Here is a 14,776-nt window from a genome sequence, read left to right on the forward strand (position 1 = left end):
AACGAATGCAAAACAGTTGCTGTTCAATAAAACATCTCGCCAAAGTTTCCGGACATTCGAAAGATAAAACCCAAAAGACGTTTTGAAGATAATGGAAATGAGATGATTGCGGATGATCCAGAGTCTGATTTCAAACACAATACATTCTTGATGATCGTTGATTCGGTAATCACTGACATTACTGAACGATTTGTAGGTATGAGAAATTTGAACGAGACGTTTTCCTTTTTGTGACAATTTGAAGACATGGATGAAACTACGGTTCGGCAATTTTGCAGAAAAATACAAGCCCGACGTTTCTCAAAGCTTAGAATGCGAAATAATACACTTGAAACACATTTACGAAGCAAATTTTGATATGTCACCATTGGAATTGCTAAATGCTGTCCATGTTCAAAATCTCTATATAATTTTCCCCAACATTTGTGTTGCTTTACGTACTTTAGCTGTCACTGTAGCTAGTACAGAACGTTCCTTCAGCGTCCTTTCAAGAATCAAAAACTTTCATAGATCGTGTTCATCTCAAGAACAAGTTTCGGGAGTTGCCATGCTTTGTGTTGAATCCGTTTTGGCAAAACAGTTAAATTTGATATTATTATAAAAAATTTTGCAGCGAAAAAAGCAAGAAAAGCGACTCTTTGATATCGGAACATTCTATATTGCATAATTAAAATTTATAATCATCATTAAATTTATCAGAAATGTATTATAATATTACCAAATAACTAGAAAAGATTATTTGAAACAATATGTGGCTGTTAAAAGAGAATTTTATTTCTAAGTTACAATAAAAATGTATAAATAGTAAATATTCTGTGTTAATTTTATTTTCAGCTCTTACATGCCAACCTAATATAAACGCACGCAAGTCATTTTCTGTCTCATGCACATACAACTTGTATGAGAGCAACCGAAATTGAAACCTAACTCGATTTCCAATTTTTGCTCTGCGTGACATTTAGATTTGACGTTTGCATACATGTTTTACATTATCGCAACGCATACTTATTTCGGTTAGGGCAAAAAACGCCAGTTGTTTGCGTGCTCTAAAAACACGTAGTTCGGTTTTATTAGGTTGGCAAAATTCATTTAAAAAAAAGCATAAAAAAATTTTTTTTTGATGTAATCCATCAATAATGATTCATGAATGGGACGTCATTAATTCAAATTAGTCAAATGTATTAGTGGATTTTTATAGGGGGCCCGTAAATTGTTTAGTCCTGGACCCGGATTTTCTCTCTACGGCCCTGACTAGGAGTTATCGAATGCCCCTCTCACATTAAATTACATACGTACAACTTTCATAGCACGCTTGTATATCATTCATTAATGCAAATATGAATTTCTGTTCTACATTTGTCGCAATGTAGAAACATAATTATAGTCTATAATTAAATTGGTTTACTTAAGCAATTATTTAAGTGCGCCGCAGTTCTTTGTGATTTCGATGCCTTTTCCGGTACCTACCTGTTCTACGTCGCTGTCAAGCTTTGTGTACTCATCACTCTAATCATTAGAGTCTAATGCATGTAGCCACTGTCGTATTAAAAGCGAATTGTCGTCGTCAGAATTATATTCCCACTTAAAGTTTCTATTTTCCGGTGAACTCGCTCGATTTTCTCGAATTCATGCCGAACTCTTGCTGCTCGATTAGATATATGTATGATAATCACTTCCATAATTGTTTAAGTACAGAAAATTGTCTTGTCCCAATTATTTCTCCAGTTGGTAAAAATACATAAAAGCCTATAGCTTTTGCTCGGCTTTGAGAATGTAAATATAAACGAATAAAAGTTCAATGATCTGACCATGTCTGACCCACTCATGTTGCAACTCTATATACATATTTACACACAATTGGCATACGAATGTCAAATAGATGAGTCACTCAATATTTCAGTTTATGAGCCTTTTAATTACTACCATTCTTTCTTTGTGTAATAAAATTCTGAAGAGTAAACACAATAAGCTTCTGGAGCTTTGACGTCTTTGAACTATATATGGGCGAGTAACTAAAAAAGTAACGTATTATCTTTCAGGCAAATGGAGAAGATTGCTCCAAAAGGGAAATTAAATTGGTGAAATTTGAACCATTACTATTACGTAATTTTGTATTTAAATTATATTATTATTATTATTATTAGGCCTGAAAGCACTGCGACCTTTGTGTTGATCTATTGTGCATGACCAGTCAGCCTAATTTTGTATGTGAACGCTTTTGATATATCTAAGTACCTCTTCGGGCTTTTTACTCCATATCACATAGCTGCCTTGCCAGAGCGACGCATTCGACAGAAAAATCAGTTAGATTGTTTAAGAATCTGTCATTTTTACAAAATATTGTTAACTTGATACTTGATACCAACAGTTTTTCTTCTGCTGAGATGACTAAACAAATTAGCTCTCTTGAAAACAAAAAACAAAAAACAGGCGTGATTACCAAGTACTCGTTAAGTTCGTTGTGTAAAAATATAGGATAATGTTTTCCAAAACAGATTGGTAACAAACACTGCAATAAGAAATCGATAACATTTTGAAATCAAATCGATAACATTTTGAAAATAAACCGATACATTATCGAAAAAAAATCGATAACTTTTCGATAAGAATTTAAAAAATCGCTTACAGGCTGCTAACAAACTAGTAATACAATCAATAACTTATTGATAGCATATCGATAATTTTTCATAAGATAATCGATAACTTTTTGTAAGATAACCTATAAGTTTTATATAATTAATCGGTAATTTTTTTTAAATTGAAAAAGTATCGATAACAATATGATAACAACTCGATAACTTTTCGATAACAATTGAAAAAATCGATTACAGGCTGATAACACACTAGTAATACAATCAGTAACTTATTGATAGCATATCAATAATTTTTCGTAAGATAAGCGATCACTTATCGTAAGATAATCGATAACTTTTTTATAATAAATGGGTAATCTTTTGATAAAAATCGATAAATTTCTATAAATAATCGATACATTTTCTATAACAAATATCTTTTCAATAACATATCGACAACTTTTCGATAACACACTGCTTACAAATCGGTAAGGTTAGGTTAGGTGCAAGTGCTTGCCTTCCACATCGGAGCGGCAAACTTAGGCCTTTATAGGCCCATTGTCAAACCACACGGATTTGTTCCTACTCTCCTAATCAAACCAATTCGTTGAATTTGTGAAGCTAACTCAGCTATATCAGCCAGATCTACGAGAAACATCTTGCCCATAAAACGTTGCCTTCTTCTACCGAGCGCTGGACCTTCACAGAGTAGATGCTTAACAGTTTCAGGCTCTTCTTCGTTGCTGCAGCTTCTACAATAATCATCAAATGGAGCGCCAATCCTTTCCGCATGCGGTCCAATACAAACATGACCAGTGAGAAGACCTACAACTAGGGAAAGATCCCTCTTACGGAGGGTGAGAAGCTCTCGCGGTATCTTCCCATTCCATTCCGGCCATGTGAGTTTTGCCATGTGCCACATATCATGATGCTTCCACCTGGCTCCCGCTTTCATCAGTAGAGCCTCCTCTATCTTGAGCTTGCAGGTGGAGAGCGGCATGCCCAACCTCTTCCAGGATGGCGAAAGTGGAAGGGAGGTACCCTTTCTCGCAAGATCATCTGCCATCTCATTACCTGGTATGCCCTTATGTCCCGGAACCCATACCAAATGCAGAGTAAACTGTTCAGCCATCACGTTAAGTGATCTGGGACAGCCTACTACAGTTCCAGAATTAGTTGTGACAGTTGCTTTCAGTGCTGCTTGACTGTCTCAGAAAATATAAATGTGCTTCTGAGAGACTGCCTTCTGCCACGGCGTCTTGTATGGCCTCAAGCTCGGCCTGAAATACGCTACAGTGATCCGGAAGGCGAAACGATCTTTGTATGACCAATCGTTAAGAATGGATACCCCCTCCGACCCTGCATTTCACCCGCCAGGTCACAGAAACGACAAATTTGAGCATCGGGTAGATTTAATTTACTTAGGTGATATCGTAGACCACAGTGTCCCGTATAGTACCCAGTGAGAGTTCGTAGGTCCTCCCGGCTCAGATTATTGAGTTTGGCTGATACTTTCGTTGCCATAGGAACAAACAGTTTGGCCTGTCTTTGCCCTGGGCAGTCAATTTAGTGACGTCTGAATTGTTTTGTTTCCCAGTTACTTGTAGTTTCCCTGGTGTGTGCTTTTGTAAGTCCACAAAAGGGCTCTGGACCATAGAATGTTGCTGTAGCACCCTGCTTTGCTAGGTAATCTGCATGTTTTTTTTTACCTTCATGTCCCTGATGTCCGAGAACCCATCCTAACAAAACCTAGTTTTTGACTCCTAATTCATTAAGGAGTACAATGCAGTCATCCATTAGCTTAGATGTAACTGTTTAGGATTGCAAGGCACGCAGGGTCGCCTGGCAGTCCGACATAATGTAGATGCTCTTCGAGGAAGAGCCTCTCCGTAGACATTCTCTACCGCAAATTTCTATTGCATGGCCTTCTGCCAGAAATATGGTAGGGTAGCATCATTTTGGTATCGATTTCTTGAAGTTCGGCCCATATATGCCAGCTCATGTTCTTTCGTCATCGAATTTCGATCCATCCGTGAACCAAACCTCTGAGTCAGGGTCATTATAAGGATTTCCTGTTTCCCAGTGGGTTCTGTTCACAATGGACAGTTCAAAGTTCCGTGAAATTCTGAGCTTAGGGGACATTACGTCACGCAGTAGTAATGTGGAAATTCCTATAAATTTTTTTTTTACTTTCGTATGCCCTATCATGTTTCCTAGCTTCCACCCCGAAATATTTTGAAGTCTTAGTGCGCCTTGTGTTTTGCCTCTTTCTCTATCAGAATACGGAAGGAATGTATTCCCACTAAAGCACTAAGTGCATCAGCAGGGGACGTTCTCATCACACCCGTTATGCCAACGCAAATTAGTCGATGCAGTTTGCTTACTTTTGCTGTTGCCGTCCTTTGTGTGGCCTTCTGTCACCAAACTTGGGAAGCATAGGTGACTATTGACTTTACAACAGTACTAAAAGTCCAGTATACCATTTTTCGAGATATCCCCCATGTTTTGCCGTAGAGTTGAGTATTTAAATACGTAAAGTTTACCGAAGTATTTTCTAAAGAGTCTTTAAACGATCAAAATCTCTAAATGATCCTGAAAATACTTCCGGAAATGTTCAGAAATTACAACGAAAATAATTCCGAAATGATTCTTGAATGCACCCAAAAATACCCGTAACGATCACGAATATAACCCGGAATTCATCTCGAAATAGTCCAGGAGTTATCGAAAAAAAAAATCCAAAATGATTCTGGAATAGTTTCAAACCAATCTGCGTCAAATTTAATGCCAGTAGTTCAAACAGACAGAGACGAGACAGTGAACCTATTTGCCGATTTCTTCAAATTCAATTTTGTGGTTGATTCTGACATAAATGATAATAGATATTGTATAGGTACAGCCAAATCGTTAGACTTTGAGTCCTTGTCGGTATCTAAAACAGATATCCTTAATGGAATATCCTCCTTACAATCCGCTCTGAAAAGAGACATTGATGGTTTGTCCTATTTTTTTATACTCACCGAGCTTTGCACACAGGGTATATTAACTTTGGTAAGATAACGGTTGGTTGTACAGGTACAAAGGAATGGAGATAGATATAGACTTCCATGTATCAAAACCATCAGTCTCGAAACTTGTGATAAAATAAATTTTACAAATATTATTAATCATAAATCGAAAACCTATCATAACTAAATTCGGCAGAGAGCTTTCTTTTACTATAAGGAATGCTTCGAAGAAGTAAACGGATCAACACAAAATTTGACTTTGACTTCAAAGCATTATAAAAAATATATGGCATGAAAAAGTTTGCTTTCCTATTTAGGAAACCGCTTGAGCGATATTTTTCAAAACCGTTGGTTTTAATTTTTACTTGAAAATGAAACAATTCAAATAAATATTTTTATTAACTTTTGCTATCGAAATAACTTACAAAAAAGTAGAAAATGATTTAAAAGTGTACACTTTTACTTTTTCTTTTATGTGCATAGGTACTATCCCTCAATAAACCCCAAATATAGTCTCCCATCATGTTTTCATTCTATTGGCCTTGATAACATTGTTCGAAGCTCATAATGTCCTGATGAAAACGTTCTCCTTGCTCTTCTGAATGCGCTCCCATGTTCCTTTTGAATTTATCTAAAGGAACGTGCAGCATATGTACTTTTAATGACATCTTGCAGCCCTCGCCTTAAAATTTTTTAGCATATTTTCAACTAGCTTTTCGTACTTTTCAGCTTTGTCATTTCCTATTCTATCCAGAAATCCAGAAACGACTGCTTTGAAACTGTTCCAACTCGCTTTTTGAGTACGATTCAGCAATGTTGGAAATTTTTCATCGGCGAAAAGCTGCCTGATTTGCAGCGGCGGATTTTAGTTTAGTGGGACCCCTGGGCACCAATGATGTGGAGGCCCCCTTGTAAGGGATTTTAGGGAGAAATAAATAAAAAAGGCGTGGAGGTAGTTAGGTTTATTATATTATTGATTACCTGCAATCATAGGAAGCGCTTCCGTGCCTTTTTTTCAGCGAAACGTTTTATTATATCGTCACTATTAATATCACGTCCAATGTCACGATCCATGCTTATAATAGTAAATTGATTCAATCTTTTTTGAGTCATAGATACTCTTAAGGAATCATTGACTAGATTTAATTTGGAAAAAGACCTCTCTCCAATACAGTTGCTTATCAATAAAGTTAAATTAATTCTTAAAACCATTTCAGTGTTCGGGAGCGTTTCTCGGACTCACTTTTCAATTATCAAGGAGTACATCGCTTGTTCTATGCTAATCCCAGAGTCAGGTTCGAATTCAAGCAATTCAGAACAAAATTTTTGAATAAAAAATTCCATTTCTAAATTAGAGTCAAGATCATTCTTGTAGATATTAAGTAACTTTTAGCACTCTCTGCTAATTCACATGGAGTCAATTTATCGGATTTCGATAAAAAGCCAAATCTCGATTCGATCATCTTGTATACCGCAATTCTCTCATTCAAAGCGCTGATAAAATTATCGACTAACGGTATAAATTCTAATATTCTAAATTTATCACTGGGAGTAAAATCAGCATTTTCTGCATAGCCATAATCGAGAGGACTCAACCTTACATTTCTTCGACGAACACGATCTTTCTTGTAATCAAAAATGTTTGTCCACTTTTTACCTAAATCTTCATAATTGTTTTTGTTTTTATCGGCCTATTGATAAATCATTCAAGGTTCGAATCGAGCTCAAGGCCAGAACAATAATTTTTTTCTAATGATAATTATTGTTATTTTTTAATTTTTCTAAATTTGAAAAATTGTATTTTGTTTTTGGAATAGTAAGTAGAAAATTTTTCAGACAACCTGCCATAGCTGCACAGATAGATCCATTTCGAAGGGTGCTAAGCCTTCATCATCAGTACGCTTTAGGCAGTGCACCAGATGGCGCAACACTGAATAAATATAGTTGGTAAAAAGAATAGAAGTAGCAAATTTGCCAGTCAAACAAACCACCGCTGTATAGCTAAATGGTTAGCGCAGCATGCCTAAAGCGTACTGATGATGAAGGCTTAGCACCCTTCGAAATGGATCTATCTGTGCAGCTATGGCAGGTTGTCTGAAAAATTTTCTACTTACTATTCCAAAAACAAAATACAATTTTTCAAATTTAGAAAAATTAAAAAATAACAATAATTATCATTAGAAAAAAATTATTGTTCTGGCCTTGAGCTCGATTCGAACCTTGAATAATCTTCATAACGTAAAAATAAATCTCTTTTATTGGCTACAAATTCTTTTAATGCTCGCATGCACTGCAAGGCTGTATTTAATAATACATTCGGACTTTGAATTGTTTTACTGGTATTATTGACATTATCAAGAACGTCATTCCAGAATGTTGCCATAATACCAATTTCCAGAGTACACATTTTTTTATAAATTCCTTCAGCTTGACATCGTATTTTTGCTTCATATTCTTCTCTGTTATTCAATATGGATAACAGAGTTTCCTATATTAATGGATAACTTTTCATAAAAGCTTTATTAGCTTCAGCTCGACTTGACCACCTAAAAAAAATTTTAAATTTATCTTTTTCACTAAACATTATTTCATAAAATATGTGAATTGATAGATTCAAATTAAATAAGATCTCATAATATTGTAACGAATTTACTGCAATTCCGCTTATTCCAAATCTTCTGCTAACGTCCGATTCACTAAATTGTTGAATAAATAACTTCAATATTGAATAATGCAAAAATGGTCTTTATTAGACTACTTGAAAATAACACTTATACTTCGCAACTGATAGCTTGCTTAAATCAAACTGATTGTCGTGCCTCAACTGTTGCTGCTTTTATATTGTTTGGTTTCCTCGTTGGCATATTTCTAGGCGGTTCTATTTCTAGAATTTACTAGTTAGTTACCAGCTATAACTACGTTTATAGCTTCTCATATGCACAAATTATTGCCTACTTTTGGGAGTATCTCAGATATATGCATGTGTTTGGGCGTTGCTCTCTGCTGCATGTATGGGCATATGTGTAGTAGGGCGGGTCGATTTAAAAATCGCTCATTACTCTGTGAAAATCGTATTCTAGGGATCAAAATAAGAAACTTTGCCGAAGGAACCATACCTCTAAAACGAATTCTGATGTCCCCCCTTTGGGTCGAACTTTTGGGTAGGGGCAATTTCAATTCTACCTGCTGTGTCTTGTGGTGGCTTAAAAAAAACAACACAAGCAATTTTACGATCTGCAATTGTGTCACAGTGATACCTTCATTTTTCAAAACGGTTGAATAAAAAATGTTTACGACATGCAAATGCATCACAGTGATGCCTTGGTTTTAAAAGGGGTTGTAAAAACGCTAATTTCTAATAATTTTTTTAAATTTCTTTTCTATTAGTAAATTAAATTCATTTTTTCATTTACACATGTTCTGACTAAATAAATTTCTAAAGAGAAAATAAACTCCAAAAAGAAAAAACATAGGCATTTCAAAGTGGGATTTTTCAAAATTTGCAAGTTCGACCCAAAGGGGGGGGACATCAGAATTCGTTTTAGAGGTATGGTTACTTCGGCAAAGTTTCTTATTTTGATCCCTAGAATATGATTTTCACAGAGCAATGGGCCTCCCCACAAATCGACCCGGCCTAATGTGTAGACATAATGATTAATTTGGTTATGTGCATACAAGTCACTGCTCAGTATCGGCTTAAAGTTGATATCCCTTAGTGTTGCTAATATTCGTAACAGTATTATACTTGTTAAACCACAAAAGAGTGAGAGAGAAATATTATGCTTTGTTTTTTAATAATTTAAAAATATTCCTCCATCTTTTATTTGTTGATGTATTGTTTTTTTATTATAATTTCATAGTATTTCAGATTTCTCCCCTGCCTGTTATAGGTTTAAGGGTTAAGAGTTAGGGTTTATTTATTATAATTTATTAGTATTTCTCCCCCGCCTGTCTGAGCCCGGCAGGGCACCTTCTGAATTTCAGTCTCGGACCTCACGCAGTTTTAATCCGCCACTGTTCTGTGGGGCCCCTTCCTTGTGTGGGCCCCTGGGCACGTGCCCCAAGTGCCCTTATGTAAATCCGCCGCTGCTGATTTGTGGACCAACAAAAACACCAGCTTTAATTTTTGCTTCCGATAACTATTGAAAAAATTTTCTCAAGAACTCAAATGCTTTTGAAGTTTGATCCAGTTTTTTGACAAATTGTTCCATCAACCTTAATTTAATGTGCAGAGGCGGCATTAACACTTTTTCTGCTTCAACAATTGCGTCAAATTTTACGTTTTCTTTCCCGACACTGTCCCGTTCCGTTCCCGTTCTCTTCTTATAACACGGATACTTTGTGTATCCGCTTTGAAGTCCTATAAAATCTCCTGCCAGTTTAACTCGCGAGTACTGAATGAGCAATTGTAAGACATGGAAATTGATTTCCTTTGTGAAATAAAACGGCTTCTAAGCTTTTTGTTCAGCTGTCAATGAATAAACGCCATTCGCTAGGAACACAAGGTATGCCAATTTCTTCGAACACACCTTTTATGCCATTACAAAAACAAAGTCCATCTTCTTTTGTGAAAAATGTTGACAACCCTTCAAAAAACGCGAGTACTCCATAAATAATGTAAGGAATACTCCTTTGGGAGTATAGGAGTGTTCCAAAACTAATCTGTATTCATACAAAAAATGTGCTCCAATTAACATTGCGATGTCCTAGGAGAGGAGTAGGTGATCCCACTCTCGCTTTGTTTGTGAATATTCCATAGAGTACATACGTGAGAGTACTTTCCAAAGTACTTTCACTGTTGTACTCCATGGAGCACCCACAGAGGATCATATGCCAAAGTACTAAAAAGGAATTGTGTCGGAAAGAATTATCGGAGTGAATTTAATTTAAAACGAAAGTAAATGAAGAGGGGCAATACAACTTTTATATTTTTTACTACGAATATTCTTATGTTATTTAGCATTTGCGTGAATAATGAAACTAATATTTCTCTATATTATAGTATGTATACATAAAACCAGTACGCATTTTATCAGAGTTGCCATAGTAAAATTTTATTATCAGTTATTTGTATGCAATATTTTACTTTTGGCAACTCTGTTCGATCGTCATCGTGTCGTGGTCACGGTCGTTAAAAAACGAGCAATGATCGGCTGATGGTGGTCCGCAAGCGCATGGCAAAGGAGTATTGTTAGAGTACTCCAACATGAAGAAAATGGAACACGTAATCCAACAATTTTTGCAGGGAATGTTTCATGCCTAGTCCGCTGATCAGTGATATTAACATCATCAAGCAAATTCCAGTTTTTTAAGCGAGAGCCTAAAAGCTCTGCTTTACTTTTTGATAAATTTAAATTTCTAATCAAATCATTAAAATCTTCCGTAGAGATGAAATTATGTTTTGGTTGTTCTGGTGTCGATAAAACTCCTTATTGGAATTGCTTTTATAAAAAATAAGAGATGAGCCACTTCTCTGCTATAATTTTTTCGGTGGCTGAAGTATTGGCTGTGTCAGATCGTGTGCAACTGCAGCAGAAGAAGATTCAAAATCAGGATATTAGATAGGTTTTGCATTTTTATCTCTACGTCTTTTACTGGGATTCACAATGTAAAAGTAGCAGTCTTTACCGTGATCTTTTGGTTCTCGCCAGATTCTTGGTATTGCAAATTTCAAATATCTTTTCTCACCTCGATACCAACCTAAAATATAGAAAGAAAAATCAATATGTATATTTAATTTAATTTACTATTTAAATAAAATTTGCTTACCTCCCAAACATATTTTACAATAACTACAAGCAACATGTGAAGCCCGCTTCCCAAGGCAGTCGGTTCTATGTACCGGAGCGACTTGGGATTTTTCCCGACCTTGGCTGTCATTTCAGTGTAACCCCATTTAATTTGTTGCATCCCTCCCACAAATTGTCATCCTCCCAGCAGCTCCTTGCAGCGGGACTGCTCCATATTCTCTTGCTCCGGGAAGGTATCGAATCCAATACAGGTCCGTCTCCTGACCCCGGTCCTGAGAAATGGATTTGCTGCGTCTGCCGGAAAAGAATCTTTTTAGGACGGTCATACTCTTGTTAGTGTGTCTAGTGCAAGGGATGGTTGCATCGGACAGGTTGTTCTGGGCTAGATCCCAAAACCCGACGTCCACGTAACTTTCACAATTCTTTTGTGGGCCCTTGATGTTCACGCCCAAGGGCGTCTCGTAGTCTACGCCTTAGCGCCCCCACTACCTTCCAGCAGCCCCGCTGCTCAGCAAGCCAAAACAAGTACCCACTGTTGCTCGCGCCCCACGGCACCACCAACTCATACGGCCGTTCGGGAGGAATGCCGAGCATCAGCCCCTACCCCCGTCTTCTTCCCCCTCTTTTCCGGCAGCAATCGTGTAGGTCAGGGAAACAGACTCTCAGTCCCTACCTCCTTTTGAATATATATGTTTGCGACATCCGCCCAATGCAGCACCTGCCTTGGACGGTGTCACTTTCCTAGATGTTCTGGTCTCCGCGACGGCAACCCCCCGGCGGGTTTTATAGCGCCATGTTGCCAGGCCGCAGACTCAAACACACCCGGTACCCCAATGCTTACCCAAACCCCGAGTGACGACGTCTCCCCTGTTGCACTTCAGAATTCTGCAGTTAAATTGTAATGGATTAACTGGGAAGATCATGAAGCGGCACAACATCCGCATTGCTGCGACTCAAGAGACTAAACTCACAGCAAGATCTGCTCTGCAGACTTGTTCTGGGTATAATGTCCACTCTGTGCAATATCATATATATGATCCCGACATCGGCCGCAGGGACAGTGTCTTAGAACGTCAAGGCTTATCTGTCCGGTCAGGCGATGCAAACCTAGAAATCATCAACATCTACATCCCTCCTGCCACCTGTTGCCCCAGTGCATACCGCCCTAATATCAGCGCCTTACTCACTTGTAATAAACGCATTATCTTAGGCGATTTCAATGCCCATCATGATCTATGGCATTCAAACTTGCAGGCAGACAGTAGGGTTGAGATATTGGCGGATCAAATAGAAGAAACGACGTTCTGCACAATAAACGGAGACGCCCCCACATGCATGGTAGGAATCTGTCACAGTTCGCCGGATATATCAATCGTGAGCGCAGGACTCATAAACTGCGTCAACTGGCAGCCGATGGTAACATTGGCATCCGACCATCTGTCTACACTCATTTCGTTCGAGCGTACCGCCGACTTCATCGTCACAGAAAAACGCACTTTCATAAACTTTAAAAAAGGAAAGTGGGATTAAGACAAATCCTTTACAGACAACCGCTTTGCTGCTCTCCCAATCCCAACTGATGCTCGCCAAGGGGAGCGTGCTTTTCGCAAGGTCATTGAATCCGCCTCGGCTCGCTTCATTCCCGCCGGTAGAATTCCCGAAATTCGGCCTCACTTTCCGTTGGAGGCCGCAAATTTAGCGAGAGAACGTGACCTTATAAGACAGCTCGATCCCCGCGACCTCCATATAAGGGATATAAACCAGTGCATCAAATTGCTTGTGGATGAACACAAGCGGGCGGAATGGGAGGAACACCTAAGCGATTGTAACCTCTCTGCCGGTGTAGGTAAGCTTTAGTCCACCGTAAAGTCCCTATCGAATCCGTCTAAGCACAATGACAAAATTTCCATCGCCTTTGGCGATAAAGTGCTGTCGGATGCAAAAAAATGTGCGAGCGCTTTCTGCCGGCAATATATAATGCATTATACGGTCGACAAAGATAAACGCGTCTCCAATTACCATCACCGCCAAAGAGGTTGAGGATGCCATCGGTCATGCTAAACCATCCAAAGCAGTGGGCCCAGACGGCATAGCCATGCCGATGCTTAAAGCCTAGGGAAAGAGGGTTTCAAATATTTAGCGCATGTCTTCAACCTGTCTCTTTCCACCTTCGTCATTCCGAAAATGGCCAAGATGGTCCCGCTACTAAAGTCTGGGAAACCAGCTAACATAGGAGGGTCATATCGCTCGATATCTCTCCTATCCCCAGTAGCCAAGACGCTTGAAACCATTTTGCTCCCCTACTTCAAAGCGAATTTGCAGCTAGCCTTTCATCAGCATGACTTCAGAAAACTCCATAGCATCACCACCGCGCTAAGTGCCATTAGCACCCAGGTAAATTGCGGTTTAAATCAAATCCCCCACCAAAGAACAGTACTCGTTGCGCTAGACCTATTAAAAGCTTTTGATAGGTCAATCATGGCACGTTACTGCAAGACCTGGAAGGGTCTACCCTTCCCCCATGTCTTAAAAGGTGGACAGCAAATTATCTGGGTGGTCGGCAGGCGCAATTTAGAAACGAAACATCAAAACCAAGAAACAAGGGTGGTGTCTTTTCCCAACTTTTGTTTAACTTCTACATACCAAAGCTATCTTCGCCACCAGATGGAGTTACTATGGTTCCCTACTCCGGCACAATAATGGCCACAGGCCCAGGCCCATAGATCGATGAGCTTTGCAACAGAATAAACCGCTACCTCCCTGATCTCTCCAGTTTTTTCGCCTCGCGAAACCTGGCGACTAAATCCTCCGCGACCTTATTTACAACATGGACGTCCCAAATGTCGACCATTTTGAACATCCATGTCGATGGCACTAGGCTGCCGACTGTCATACACCCCAAAATCTTAGGTGTGCCGTTTGATCAGGATCTACATTTTGGTGAGCATGCAGCCGCAATTGTACCGAAAATCCAGAGCCGTAATAAAATCCTCAAATCTCTTGCTGGCAGTACTTGGGGAAAAGACAAAGAAACGCTCATTACCACTTACAAAGCAATTGGCCATCCGATTGCATCCTAAGCGTCCCCTATATGGTCGCCAAGCCTAAAATGTACACACTGGAAGAAGCTACAGGCCTGCCAAAATACAGCTGTCAGAACCGCCACGGGCTGTCTTCTTATGCCCCCAGAACACCGTCTACATAATGAGGCGAGAATACTCCCAATCAGGGAGAGAAATGAGATGCTAACCAAACAGTCCCTTATGAATACCCAGAAACCTGGGAATCCCAACAGATATCTGATTGATGAGCCAACACCGCCCAGGGGCTTAAGGAATCATCTCCGTAAGCATTATGAGGAAATACGGCACCTGAGAACTCAGCCGTATGAAGCAAAAAAACACAAGCAAGTCCTCAGTGAACTCCACAAACAGGCGTCGGACCT

Source organism: Eurosta solidaginis, chromosome 4, assembly GCF_040869045.1.
Source record: "Eurosta solidaginis isolate ZX-2024a chromosome 4, ASM4086904v1, whole genome shotgun sequence".
NCBI classification, from domain to species: Eukaryota; Metazoa; Arthropoda; class Insecta; order Diptera; family Tephritidae; genus Eurosta; species Eurosta solidaginis.